A 13771-nucleotide genomic window follows, 5' to 3' on the forward strand; every position below is an offset into this window, starting at 1 on the left:
CATTATGGCTAGGTGCCAGTGTGGCTCACACATGTATGCCTAGCTACTCAGGGGGCTGAGATTTAAGGATTGTAGTTTGAAGCCAGCCTGGGCAAGAAAGTCTGTGAGACTCTTACCTCCAATTAACTACTAAAAAGATGGAAGTCGTGGAGTGATAGAGCATTAGCTTTGAGTAAAAAAAGCCCAAGCACAGCACTTGAGATCTGAGTTCAAGTCTCAGAACACACACACACACACACACACACACACACACACACACACACACACAGAGCATTGAGGACAACTTAAAGTCAAGCTGTCCACAATATGTTAATCACTAGCCACTAGTGGCCATGGAAACTAATAAAAAATTATTAAGATTCAACAGCCAGGTGCTGGTGGCTCATGCCTATAATCCTAGCTACTCAGGAGGCTGAGATCTGAGGATGGTGTTTCAAAACCAGTCCAGACAGGAAAGTCTGTGAAACTCTTATCTCCAATTTACCACCAGAAAACTGGAAATGATGCTGTGGCTCAAAGTGATAGGTCTCAGAGTTCAAGCCACATGACTAACAAAACAAAACAAAGCTTTGATCCATTGATTGCATTATGTTTCGCAACATTCTCAGAGCACTATAACTACCAGCTACAATGCTGGACACAAATCTAGACTATTTTTGTAATCACAAAAAATGATGGGAAATAAGAGGTAGAAATGTGTCTGGGGCAGACATTTCTGCTTTTGTTTGAGACAGGTATAAGTGGCTAGAGGGACAGATTTTAGCTAGCAGTTACTTTCTTATTCCAAAGCAGCTGGAATTCGGGTACAAAGCAGAGTTTGACTACTCTGGAGTGGTGAGGGTGAAAGTCAAGGTCTGCATCCTGGCTTCCTCTCATGTGGACATTTCTCTCCTTCCAGAATGGAAACTATCTTTGGGTGTTCTTCTTCCATGTGGCAGGATGCTTGGCATTGCTCAGCTGAGCAGGCCAGCTGTGAAAAGCTCAAGGGAGATGAGAGTCATGGAGTTTCCTGCCCTGGCTTTGAACCAGGATCCTCACATCTCAACATCCTGAGTAGAAAAAAAAAAGATTCTTACAAAATAAGACTATATCTTGAAAATCTTGCGACCTTCCAAAGTCAATCTATATTTTTCTTTGAATATATAGTACATATACTTGTAATATGTCACTAGAGGGAGCTCCAGGAGACATTGCATGAAAGAACTTTTTAAAAGAGAACTTTTAACTCTTCTGCACCAGGAACAAAATAGCGTTCTACCAGAGATTTAAATTTATTTTTTTTAATTCTTAATTTTTAAAATTTTCCTTTTTTTGTGTTTTCTCTTATTATTTTGAAATTCACCGGTAATTTTTATCTTTTAAAGAGAAACATGTCAGCCTGATGAATCAGGTGAAACTAATTTCTTTTTTTTTCTTTTGTCAGTCGTGGGGCTTGAACTCTGGGCCTGGGCATTGTCGTTGAGCTCTTCAGTTCAAGGTTAGCACTCTACCACTTGAGCCACAGTGCCACTTCGGGCTTTCTAGTGGTTTATTCGAGATAAGAGTTTCACGTACTTTCCTGCCCGAGCTGGCTTTGAACCGTGATCCTCAGGTCTTAGCTTCCTATGTAGCTAGGATTACAGGCATGAGCCACGGGTGCCTGGCTTGAAACTAATTTCTTAGGCTTGCTTTCCATCGTCTCTCTCAGAAATGGGAATGGATTTGTGCCGATTTTAACCTAACTGCCATGCTGTCCTGTGGGAGAGTGGCTGCCCTGTGGCTGTCCTGAAGAAGAGGTGGGTGTGAGACCACAGAGCCAGGATTCATCTCCATACAAAGAACACTACCTCCTTCAGAGCTGTCCAGACACGGCGGGACTGCAGGCATGAGCTTCCCATCCCAGCAGGTGCATGCCAGCATAGAAGGGAAGTTAGACTAGAATACCGTATGGCCTTTCCCTTCCTCATCTTTCCCCCATACCCCTTGCCTCCTTTCCAGGGACGAGTGCCCACTTCATTTCCTTGAGACTCCCCCCGCCCCCCGCCATGCTTCTAGTCTGCCCGGCAACCGATGACGTCATCAGCTTCACCGTGGAGAATTGGTTCCTAGGAGCCGCAGGGGTGGGGCGATAGCGGAGAACAAGGTAACGTTGACAAACTGGCCAAAGAGGCTCATTGACACCCAGACGCTGCTGGCAAAGCTTTTCACGCGGTGGCTGCTGCTTCCGGCCCCTGCTCTTCTTGGTTCCTGCTTTCCCTCCACAGTCGGCTTCATTGTTAATTTAGCTTGACCCAGGAAGTCTGGATCCTGTAATGTTGCTTAGCCAATAGCTCATGGGAAGACAGACCCTGGTGGCCAATGACACCTGGCCCGTGGAGGGAGGCGGGGAACCCCTGGTGATGGCCCTTCTGTCACTATGCAGATGCCCCACGCCAGGAAAAAGCCGTGGTGGCCATTTTGAAGGTGGGAAATTATTATTTCTTGGACCCCCCCCCCCCCCCCCCACTGCCTTCCCTGCCCTACCTTTGCTACAGCTCTCCAGACCATTTGTTTTCTTGGCAGCAAAAACTGCGTAGAGGGATAATTATGTTGTCTGGAATTTCTAGACTTAAGGCTCATAGTATCCTTAAAAAAAAAAAAATGTGCTGGTACTGGGGCTTGAACTTGGGGCCTGAGTGCTGCCCCTTAGCCTTTTACTTTTTTGTTGGTGGTGGTGATGGTGGTAGTTGTGAGGCTTGAACTCAGGGCCTGGGTGCTGTCCCTGAGCTCTTTTGCTCAAGGCTAATGCTCTACACTTTGAGCCACAGTTCCATTTCCAGTTTTTCAGTGGTGGGTTGGAGAAAAGTTTTGTGGGAACTAGCCAGAGCTGTCTTCAAACTGAGATCCTTAGATCTCAACCTCCTGAGTAGGCATGAGCCACTGGTGCCCCACACTTTTTTTGCTTAAGACTGGCACTGTACAACTTGAGCCACATATCTGGCTTTTTTAGTGGTTAATTACACATAAAAGTCTCATGTAATTTTCCTTCCTGGACAGGCTTTGAACCTGGATTCTCAGATCTCAGCCTCCTCAGGAACTAGGATTACATATGTGAGCCACTGGTGCCCAGCTCAAATTCTAGCTTTCTGGTGGTTATTTAGTTTCCTGTGGGCCTGGCTTTGAATGAACTGCAATCCTCAGAGTAGCTAGGATTAAAGCTCGAGCCACTGGACAAGGTTCATAATACTTGTATTCCAACAGGGAGCATTTAACAGCTTCACCTGTAATAGGATATATACTAGAAATGGGGATGAATGAAGCCAGTTTTAGACCCCAGTCCCAAACTCTAGGAGTTCCACCTAAAAAGTTATGGTGAAGGGCACACCATAGGAAGACAGCACTGGAGTACATCTTCAGCCATCATCAGGGTACAGATGAGATGTAGGCCAAGGAAGCGAGGTATGCATAAAGATTATGCAGTCACATCACAGGTGTGGCTTGGTAGACTATTATCTCAGTCTCCTTCTCCCAAGTGGCTCTGGAGAAGTTGAGGGAGGGAGTAAGTCACTGAGGCTTGGCAGCAAGTTTATCCTGAACTTTCAGTTGTTCTCTTTCTTTAGGGCAGTTTTACATTTTGTCATAAGAAGTCATTGCCGATCTGAGGAAGTTTGCATTTTGGCACAAGATCCTGTCCTTTCTGGAGCTCAAGGAGATTATAAAGAGACTGTGGAGGGAAAGGTTCAGATCAAAGGACCTAGACACAAAGTCTAGTTTTTAATCCTGCTCTCTTAATTGGTAGGGTCAAGTAAGGAGCTACAGTTTCTCAGCAGAAGTGATATGGGGTTAGTGGAAAAGCCAGCAGAGAAGTGAGGCTTAATACAGCTTGTAGATGGCATGCTTAACTGATAAATCAAAACCTTCCTGCCAATGAAATGTGGGTATGGGGTGTCAGAAGTATGATCTCCATGAATCACCAGAGCTACAACCTGAAGACAGAAACAAAGAATTGGTGGCCAGGCAAAATGTATTTCTGCAGGTTATTCAACCAGCTGAAATCTGGAAAGCAAGTCCAGATTTTATTCCTAAGGAATTGGGCCCCACCTGTCCACTCAGATTGGTCTAGCTCAGGTTCATGGTCTGCTCATGATTGGCTAAAATTTGATACATGCAGTGGGAAGGCATTAAGCATTACATCTTGGTGGTCAAGTCTGGACAAGTCTGGGTAAATCTACTCTTTTGGGGAGGGGGGCCAGTTGTGGGGCTTAAGCTCAGGGCCTGCGCACTGTCCCTGAGCTTTTTTTCACTCAAGGCTAATACTACCACTTGAGCCACACCTGGCCTTCTAGCTATTTTGGTGGTTAATTGGAGATAAGAGTCTCACAGACTTTCCTGCCTGGGCTGGCTTTGAACCTGGAACCTCACAACTCAGCTGCTTCAGTAGCTAGGATTTCAGGCGTGGGCCATTGATGCCTATTGTTTCTCTTTTAATAAACTTTTCAATCATATATCTGTGTTTTGCTTGAATTGTTATATTTCCAGATACAAAGACTGAGGTTGTATAGCTGTCCTAAACTTGCTGGCAACATAGTGGGTATTTGGGCTTGGAAGTTAAGGATTCAATATGATCCCTTTTTTTCTGGCTTGATTCATGGAATGATTACAGGAGCAGTCTTTAAGCTCTTCCTTATACAAATACCTAGATGCAAAGTCCAGGCCTATCCCTGCCCAGCAGACTGAAGAGCAACATAGATTTAAGTGTCCTAGTAGGAACAGCTATGACCCTGGGGACTTAGGTTAAAGACACTTCATTTCTTTTGTCTGTAAGATGGGAATACTGCTTCTCCCCTCCTGAGGCTTTAAGAAAAATACCACCTATTATCCAGAACCTGTGCATACAATGCTAGCCTAGGAGGGTAGAACTTTGTTTGGTTTTCTCTGAACCCCCTCAGGCATAGACTAGGGAAGATATGTAATAGAATACATTTGTTGTAAGAATGAATGGCAAATTAGCTTCCACCTCTTCACATCTCCAGCCTTTGCATTTTATTCTCTTTCAGCCTATGGATTTGCCCTCAGGTATCTACTTTCATTGTAATACCCCTAGGTCAATATTTACACTTTTACTTGATTTAAAGCACAGCAACCTGGTAATTATCCCTGAACTCCACCTTTGGTCTCTGAGCAGCAGGTTGACTTGTGAGAAAACAGCTTTGCTCACAGACAGCCCTTAGGCCTTGAGTTCAAGCCCCAGGACCAGCACACAAAACAAAAACAAAAACAAAAAATCAAACAACAATAACAAAAAAAACCAACCCCAAAAGAACACAAAAAAGTAATGTGTGTGTGTGGGGGGGGAACTTGTGAGTGGAACTTAATGTGGATTTGTCTAGGGGTGAAATGGGATAAAGGTGGACAGAGTGATCTTTTGAGTTCATTATGGTTCTCTTTCTGTACTGACCTTGAGACATACAGGCATTTCAAGTAGCCCTCTACAGCTTTCTGCCTAAATGGGGCAATGCTGAACTGTATTTAAACGAGGGCCAAGAAACTGTCAGAGGCTCGCCAGAAGCAGAGGGTTGATTTTTTTATTTCATTCACTGATATATTTTCACAGTGAGCATATGGGTTTTATAATAATGTTTTTTTTTTTTAAGTTACAAAACAAACAAACCTGAGACGGCATTTGCTCCTTAGAACTGCTCAATTTCGGCCTTGTAGCCTTGTAGCTAGTGACATCTAATGGTCAAACTAAGTTCTCGCTCTCAGGCTGGTGGCGATAATTGTAGTTTCTACTTTATGAAAGAGTAGTCCACCAATTAACGTGTATCTAAGGATTTGAGGGTCCAACATCCCAACATTTGAATGTGAGCCCATGGAGAACACAGCAATTGCTAATTTGTACTCAGATGGATTTTTAACTTCCTTAGAGCATTTTTCTACTTTTCTATTTGTTTCTTATGATGGACAGATGCAGAAATAGAGGGCAAAAGGATTGTCACAGGGCTGGGAAGTGGCTCAGTGGTAGAGCGCTTGCCTTGCAGGCATGAGGCCCTGGGTTCGATTCTTCAGCACCACATAAGCAAAAAGAAAAAAGCCAGAAGTGGCGCTGTGGCTCAAGTGGTAGAGCGCTAGCCTTGAGCTGAAGAGCTGAGGGACAGTGTCCAGGCCCAGAGTTCAGGCCCCGCGAGGATTGTCACAGGCCCATGTTCAGCCCGGTGATTATTGTCCTGGCATGATCTAGGGTCCTAGTACCCTGGCAACCCTCAGTTAAGAGGCTGGCATTCTTTTCAAGATCTTTTTCTGTGGTAGGACATCCCTCTTATATCCAGTGTGGTTGCCTGGGCTAAGGCTCAGCCAAAGGACTTTTTTTTTTTTCCAGTACAGGGGCTTGAACTCAGGGCCTGGGCACTGTCCTTGAGCTTCTTTTGCGCAAGGCTAGAGCTCTACCACTTAAGCCACAGCACCACTTCCAGCTTTTTCTGTTTATGTGGTACTGAGGAATCAAACCCAGGGCTTCATGCATGCCAGGCAAGCACTCTACCCACTAAGCCACCTTCCCAGCCTAAGGCAAAGGATCTTAAAAGGATAAAAAGGACTATTGTTTTTCTGCATCATAAACTCTACTATATAGTGTAAATATTTTTCTTAAATGGTTTTTCTAATATATATTCCGGCTGGGCACTAGTGGCTCAAGCCTGTAATCCTAGCTACTCAGGAGGCTAGATCATTATTTGAAGCCAGCCCAGGCATGAAAGTCCATGAGTCTCTTACCCTCCAAAGAGCTAGAAGTAGAGTTGTGGCTCAAGTGCTAGAGTGCTAGCCTTGAGAAGCTCAGGAAGAAGACAAGAGGTAACAATCTTCTTCCTCCTCTTTCTCCTCCTCCTCCTCCTCCTCTTCTTCTTCTCCTTCTTCTTCTCTTCCTCCTCCTCCTCCTCCTCCTCTTCTTCTCCTTCTCCTTCTCTTCCTCCTCCTCTTCCTTCCCTTCCTCCTCCTCCTCTTCCTCCTCCTCCTCCTTCCCTTCCTTCTCCTCCTCCTCCTTCTCCTGCTTCTCCTCCTCCTCCTTCTTTTTTCCTCAAGCTCTACCACATGAACCACAGTGCCACAGTGCCATTTCTGACTTTTTCTGTTTATATGGTACTAGAATCGAACCCAGGGCTTCATTCATGCTAGTCAAGCACTCTACCACTAAGCCACATTCCCAGCCCCTCAGATGTTTTTATTCCAGTCAAATAGGTACTTTTTTTTCCCCTGTTACTAGTAATTTAAAGTGTCCTAATTAAAAGCAAACAAAGGAGTAATTTCCACCTTTTGCATAATTTTAATTTATGCAATCTAAAACTGGTGGAGATTGTGATGAGGTCTTACATTTCAAGATATAATAGGAGGCAGAGATGAGGAAGATCTCAGTTTGAAGCCAAAAGGCAAAAAAATTAAGGACACCTCCATCAAGGCTTTTTATTTTCTAAGGCTAATAGAACTTTAGGTTACAATATGGAGATACTGTGATCTGTTGGTTAAAAGTTAAAATCAAGAGGAATGATTTCACGTACTCTGCTTGAGACTTTTCAATTCTTTTCCCTGACTGGCTCACTTTTTTAAAAAAATTAACAAAATTAATCACTTTTATTTACAAGAAACAGTACAAGTAATTGTACACGATTTATCTACATAAAGCTTACATTCACACTTGATATCAATCCATACACAAAGTTAGCTGATTACACAATAGTAAAAGAATTGGCAGAATTGAGAACTCACTGAAGTGCAGAATTTAAGTATTTGCAACCTGAAACCAAAACTGTAAAACTGAGCTTCTTGGAAGAGATTTAAGAAAACTAAACATAAACTTTAAATGGAACCAACACACAGAGCCTATAGCTTGCAACTGTAGCAAGTACATCTGGCAACATTTTAATTTGTTGCTGTTACTGAGATTTGAATTCAGGCCATGGGATTACTCTGTGTGCTTGCTCAACAGACACTCTACCACATATGCTATGTCTCCAGCCCAGCCTTTTGCTGGTTCATTTGGAAATAGGAGGCTTATAGACTTTTCTGTCCCTACTGGTTTTGAACCCTAATCCTCAGATCTCACTCCCAAGTAGCTAGGATTACAGGCAAATCACTAGTGCTCAACTTTGAGGTATATATAATTTTTGTGTGTACCAATATTGGGGCTTGAACTAAAGGCCTAAATGTTGTCTCTTAGAATTTTCAATCAAAGCTGGTGCTTTACTATTTGAACCAAGCTCCACTTCTGTGTTTTTTTGGCTAGTTATTTGGAGATAAGAGTCTCACAGACTTTCCTGCCCAGGCTGGCTTCAATCCATGATTCTTGTATCTCAGACTCCTGAGTACCTAAGATTAAAGGCACGAGTCATTTGCGCCCAGCCCTGAGCTACATCGTTTAATTGATCACTATAATGTACTATGAGAATGAGGGAGCAGGGGACCTAATTTCTTGGAGAATTCAGAGATGGCTGGCTTCCCAGATGAGGTGACATGTAAGCTGTTACAGATGTGATGATGGTATTGGATGGGGAGGCTGAGAAGGGATATTCCAACAGACCGAGGGTGTTCAGTTCCAGCGTTGAAAGTGTTTAAGCAAGTTTCAAGGACTGCAGTCAGGCTAGCACAGCTGGAATATTGTAAATGAGGGAGATCCTGCCTTTGAAACCCACCCAGCTCTGCAATTTATTAGCTATGTGACCTGAGAGACGTCATTAAAACTTTTGGAGCTTCAGCCTTCTTATCTGACAAGTGGAGCTATTACTAAACATAGTTTTTTAAAAAAAAATTAGGAGAGAGCCTCTGAGAGTTCTTTTGTAAATTATGCACCATGAAGGTATTGTTTCCACACAGATCTAAGTGTAACAAATACTGAAAGCATCTGAAGGTGTGCATGAGTCATGTTGGCTCTTTAGATCTTCAGAGTGAAAGCCTGTGAAGATAAGGAAAGGGGAGTAAACCCAGCAGGTGTTTGTTTACTCTCAATTGCTAAACAGAGCTTTTTTGCACTGCCTTTCTCCTCTGCTAGGATCCAAATCATTGAGGTGGTTTTCTGGGACCAGGCACAACCCATTTCCCTCTGTAAAAGGTTAATAGGTATGGAGCTAGTGAAGGGCCTGCGTGGGATTCTGGCTGGTAGTTTTACAGTCTCCATGAATATATTTGCGTGTGTGTACTGGTACTAGAGCTTTGAACTGGGTCCCCACCTCAGGCTCTCACTTGGCTTTTTCCCTTCAAGGCTGAGCTCTACTACCTGAGCTACAGCTCCACTTCTGGCTTTTTGATGGTTAGTTGGAGATAAGAATCTCCATCTTTCCTGCCCTACTAGTTTTGAACTGCCATCCTCAGATCTCAGCCTTCTGAGTAGCTAGGATTATAGGCATGTGCAACCAGTGCCAGGCAAATTGAACCTTTTCTAAGTCAGTTAACTTGACCTCATCCACACTGCAGAGAAAGAGACAAACAAGATTACTATTTTCCTTTTTATTGTTTAGATTACTCTTAGCATTAATTACATGGCACATATCTACTTGTTATTTAAGGGCTTACTTATGGAGAAATTATTTATAGAGGTAATTCACACTGCTGTGAGCACTCAGAGACAGTGGTAGATTCCCCATCACCTCAGGGCATCTTGTGGATGAGGGAGGTCAGCTGTAGAGCAGCTATTCACAATGAGGCTTTCTTATTTCATAGAGGTTTTGTGAGTTCCAGAATAGGTTCATCTGTATATGGCTCTAAAGACACAATAGAAATAATTTGGTAATCATCCTGTCCTCTATACTGGCACAAAGAACAAAGGATAAAAGTGTCAAGAATGTGCACTTGCTATAGTCTGAATGTGTCTTCCCAAATTCATATGCTGAAACCTGATTCCCAAAGTGAAAGGATTAAGAAGTGGAGCACTGGGGACTTGTTTGACCCTTCTACCTCTGCCAGAAGGCATGGTTTATGTGGAAGTGGGCCCCTCACCAGGCACAGAATCAGCTGGTGCCTTGATCTGAGACTTCTACATTCCGGAAATGTCAGCAGTAACTTTCTATTATTTACAAGGCACCCAGTCTTGGGTATTTTGTTCTAGCAGACTAAGCAGACTAAGTGAACCACTAAACTAGAATTGTATATGGGAAACAACTGAATAGCTTTGTTGAAGGAAGATTTTCCTCATCCTTTTACCCTCTTCTTGCCCAATGATTCAGAGCACCTACTCCTAGGCAGAGAAGAAGAGAACACACACATGAAAAAACGAGGCAAAAGATCAAACCAGGAACATTTTAGAGATTAACCTAGAATTTAGAGTATAGTTCAGGCTGACCTCAATCTATTTTTTTGTGTGTGTGTGTGTGGGTTGTGGGGCTTGAATTCAGGGCCTAGCTGCTGTCCTTAAGCTCTTTTTGTTCAAGGTTAGTGCTCTACCACTTTAAACAACAGCTCCACTTCTGGTTTCTGATGGTTAATTGGAGATATGGGTCTCAAGGACCCTGTCTAGGCTGGCTTTGAACCATGACCTTCAGATCTCAGCCTCCTGAATAACTAGGATTACAGGCATTAGCCGCCAGCAAGTTCTTGCCTTTTTTCAAGTGCTGGGAGTACAGGTGTGCTTCATTACACATAGTTCCTATCTTGGCTTTGATTCTCCCTCAAATTAGGGTATTTCCCCATGCTATCCTCATCAGTTTCTTTTTCTTTTTGTTGGTTGTGGGGCTTGCACTCAGGGACTGGACCCTATCCCTGAGCTTTTGTACTGAAGGTAGCGCTTTACCACTTGAGCCACAGCTCTACTTCTGGATTTTTTTGGGTGGTTTATTGGAGATAGGAGTGTCATGGACTTTTCTGCTTGGGCAGGCTTTGAACCTTGACCTCTAAACCTCAGTCTTCTGAATAGCTAGGATTACAGACATGAGTCACCAGCTCTCAGCTAGAATTTCTCTTAAATATAGTTCCATAACTACTAATTTGAATAGATGCATTCTGTTTTATAGCCAACACTTTGTGATTTGAACTTTAAGATTATTTCCTAATTCAACACTAATTCAACACTAGTAGTGTTTTAATGACTATCACAGAGCTCTAATTCTCCATTCCATAGGCTCCTCTCTTTCTCTTTCAGGAAAATTCTTTTCTTGCCTCTAGTTCCAGGCAGGACTTCAGGAAAGCCAGAAAACCAAAAATAATTAGATGAAGAGTGTGTGTGTGTGTGTGTGTGTGAGAGAGAGAGAGAGAGAGAGAGAGAGAGAGAGAGAGAGATGATGGTGGTGTTGGAGAATACTTTCAGGGCCTCACTCATGCTATCCAAATACCACCACTGGACCCCACCCCAGACCTTAGACAAGGATTTTGAGAGTTGGTTTATCACTGCTGAGAAGGGGTCCTCTGAGCACAATCTTGCTAGGACCACACAGGGACACCAAGAGAAGAGTGTTCAGTCCTGGAAATGTCTCCATAACTTTGGTGCCAATAACTTGATTATTGTTGACACACATAATTCTTTGGTTCTGCTTGTGGAGGGGACAGGCCAGTGAGAGGAGGGTGACTACCATTTCTAGTGGTTACAATTTTCTTCCCACTTCTTCTGCTCATTTTCTAGCTCAGTGGTTCTCAACCTCTCTCTAGGGAACATTGGAGAACTTGTGGGTTTTCTTTTTGTAATTACAGTGCTGAACCAGGGGCACCATTGGCATTTATGGGCACGGAAGGGGTATAAGCTATTCTTCAATGTTTGGATCACATGATGACGACTTGCCTCTCATTTAGATTCTCAAAAATCCCCTAGGATACTCATGTAGGTGAATACTTATGTTTAATTATCTGAGCCTAGAACTTAATGGTTTTTTTTTTTTTTATAAAATGGTCTAAATATACAATGAACTTTCTAGGAATGCAATTATCATTCTGTGTAAGTTTAGAGAAGATTGACTTTGCTACCAAGAATGGTTCAACATTTCATTAAGTCGCAGCACTGGTGGTAACACGCTGGAGGTAGTTGAGTCACCAGCTCTTGCACCTGTATCAGCTTATGCCGGAAGCATTTCCATCTCTGTGATACTATGGATAGGTGCGAGCGAGCATCTGCCTGCTTCCAGAAAAGCTGGGCCCTGGCACTCACACATTTACATAGTGTTTATGTTATTTTATTACAAGTTACGGTTCTTGCGTGTTCCCTGAGTACTACAGATGGGTTCTCTTTTGGATTTTTTTTTTTAAAGTTAGGTGTGTAGGGAGGTGATATTATCTATGGATTTGAATTCAGGATAGTTAGTGAAGGGGTCATTACAGGACATCATAAACAAAGGTTGAAAGTGGATCACAGTTGGCTTCTTCTCACCTTTTTGAGGGGGAGGGGCAGCCAGAAAGGAGAGTGCCTCTACCCCCCTCCCCCCCCCATGCCCATTCTCCTCCTCCCTTCTCGTTCAAACTCAGGCCCTGATATCAACCTCAAAAACAAAAACAAAGGCTACTACAACCCAGGCGTCTCTGCTGTCAGAAAATAGACGGGAGCTGCTGGGGCTGTCCAAAGGCCTGCCCTTCAGCAGGCTAGGCCTCACCGGGAACAGAGAAGATGATACTGGTTCCAGCCCTCTGGGCTCTTCGTTTTCTCCAGCCCCCACTTCATCCACCTCCATGGACCCCAGTTTTGCTCCTTGATGACTCCCTCCCCCCCCCCCCCTTCACCGAGTAGGCAAGAAGCCAAGCTGCTGGACCAAGAAGCAGCTGTGGTTTCCCAGGTCTGCCTTGTCCAGCCCGCTCTTCCCGTGCTTAGATAACTCAGGGTGACCCCTCCACCCACAGCCGCCCCCGCCCCCCATTCTGACCATTCTGACCATTCTCTGTTCTCTCCCACCGTCTCCTGGCCCCGAGCCTCTGCCTCTTCCCTTCCCTCCAGGATCCAGGCTGCTTTCTCGGTGTCCCTGTCCTTCTCCATCTTCAGCCCAGCTCTAGCTCCCCTGCCTTTGGCTTGGGTCTCCTCGCCCCACCCCTCCCCGTGTGCGGTGGTCTCTCCCGCAGGTGCCTCCCAGATGCTCGGTCCCAGCGCGCGCGCGCGCGTGTGCGCGCCAGGGTCCCCGTCTCTTCCACCTCGCAGCCCCGCGCCTCCCCGCGGCCCCCCACCCCCCACCCCTGGCGCTGTGGGCGGTCCAGGGCGGGGCCGGGATCCGGGGCGGCTCCCGGGGCTCGGGTTGTGGGAGGCGCCCTCTCCCCGGTCTCCCCCCCCTCCCGCTCCCCCGCCCTGTCTTCCCCTGCATCCTCCTTCCCTCCGCCCGTGAGCTTTCCCCGGTCCCCGGCGCCGCCTCCTTCCCTCCCGGCTCCGCGCTCCCGTGGCCGCCGCCGCCCCGGGGAAGGAGAGACGGGGGTGGGGTTTGGGGGAAGCGAGAGAGGAGGGGGAGAGACCCGGGCCGGGCTGGAGCTTGGACTCGAGGGGAGGAGGGGGAAGGTGGCGGAGAAAGGCGGGGGGAGCGGGGAGGAGCGGCCGGGCCTGGGGCCTTGAGGCCCGGGGAGAGCCGGGCAGCCGGGGCCGGCGCGCCGAGGTAAGAGCCAGGGCCCCGGGGGAGCCGGGCGCGGACAGGGGCGCACGGGGTCGCGGGGAGGGGAGGGGGGCGCTGCGGGCGCCGGGCCAGGCCGGGGATGGGGGGTGGGGACTGGGGGAGAGGAGAGACCGCGGGGATGGAAGCGGGGAGCGCTGAGGCGGCCGAACCCCGGAGCGTGGGTAAGCCGGGCTCCCGCGATCCGCGGGGGCCGGGGGAGAGGAGGCGGTGAGAGGTGGAGTCCCGGGAGGGTGGGGGGCCGAGGGAGGCAGGAGGAGGGTGGG

This window comes from Dipodomys spectabilis, unplaced genomic scaffold (assembly GCF_019054845.1).
Source record: "Dipodomys spectabilis isolate Male_0828 unplaced genomic scaffold, ASM1905484v1 ptg000085l, whole genome shotgun sequence".
In the NCBI taxonomy this organism is placed as follows: domain Eukaryota; kingdom Metazoa; phylum Chordata; class Mammalia; order Rodentia; family Heteromyidae; genus Dipodomys; species Dipodomys spectabilis.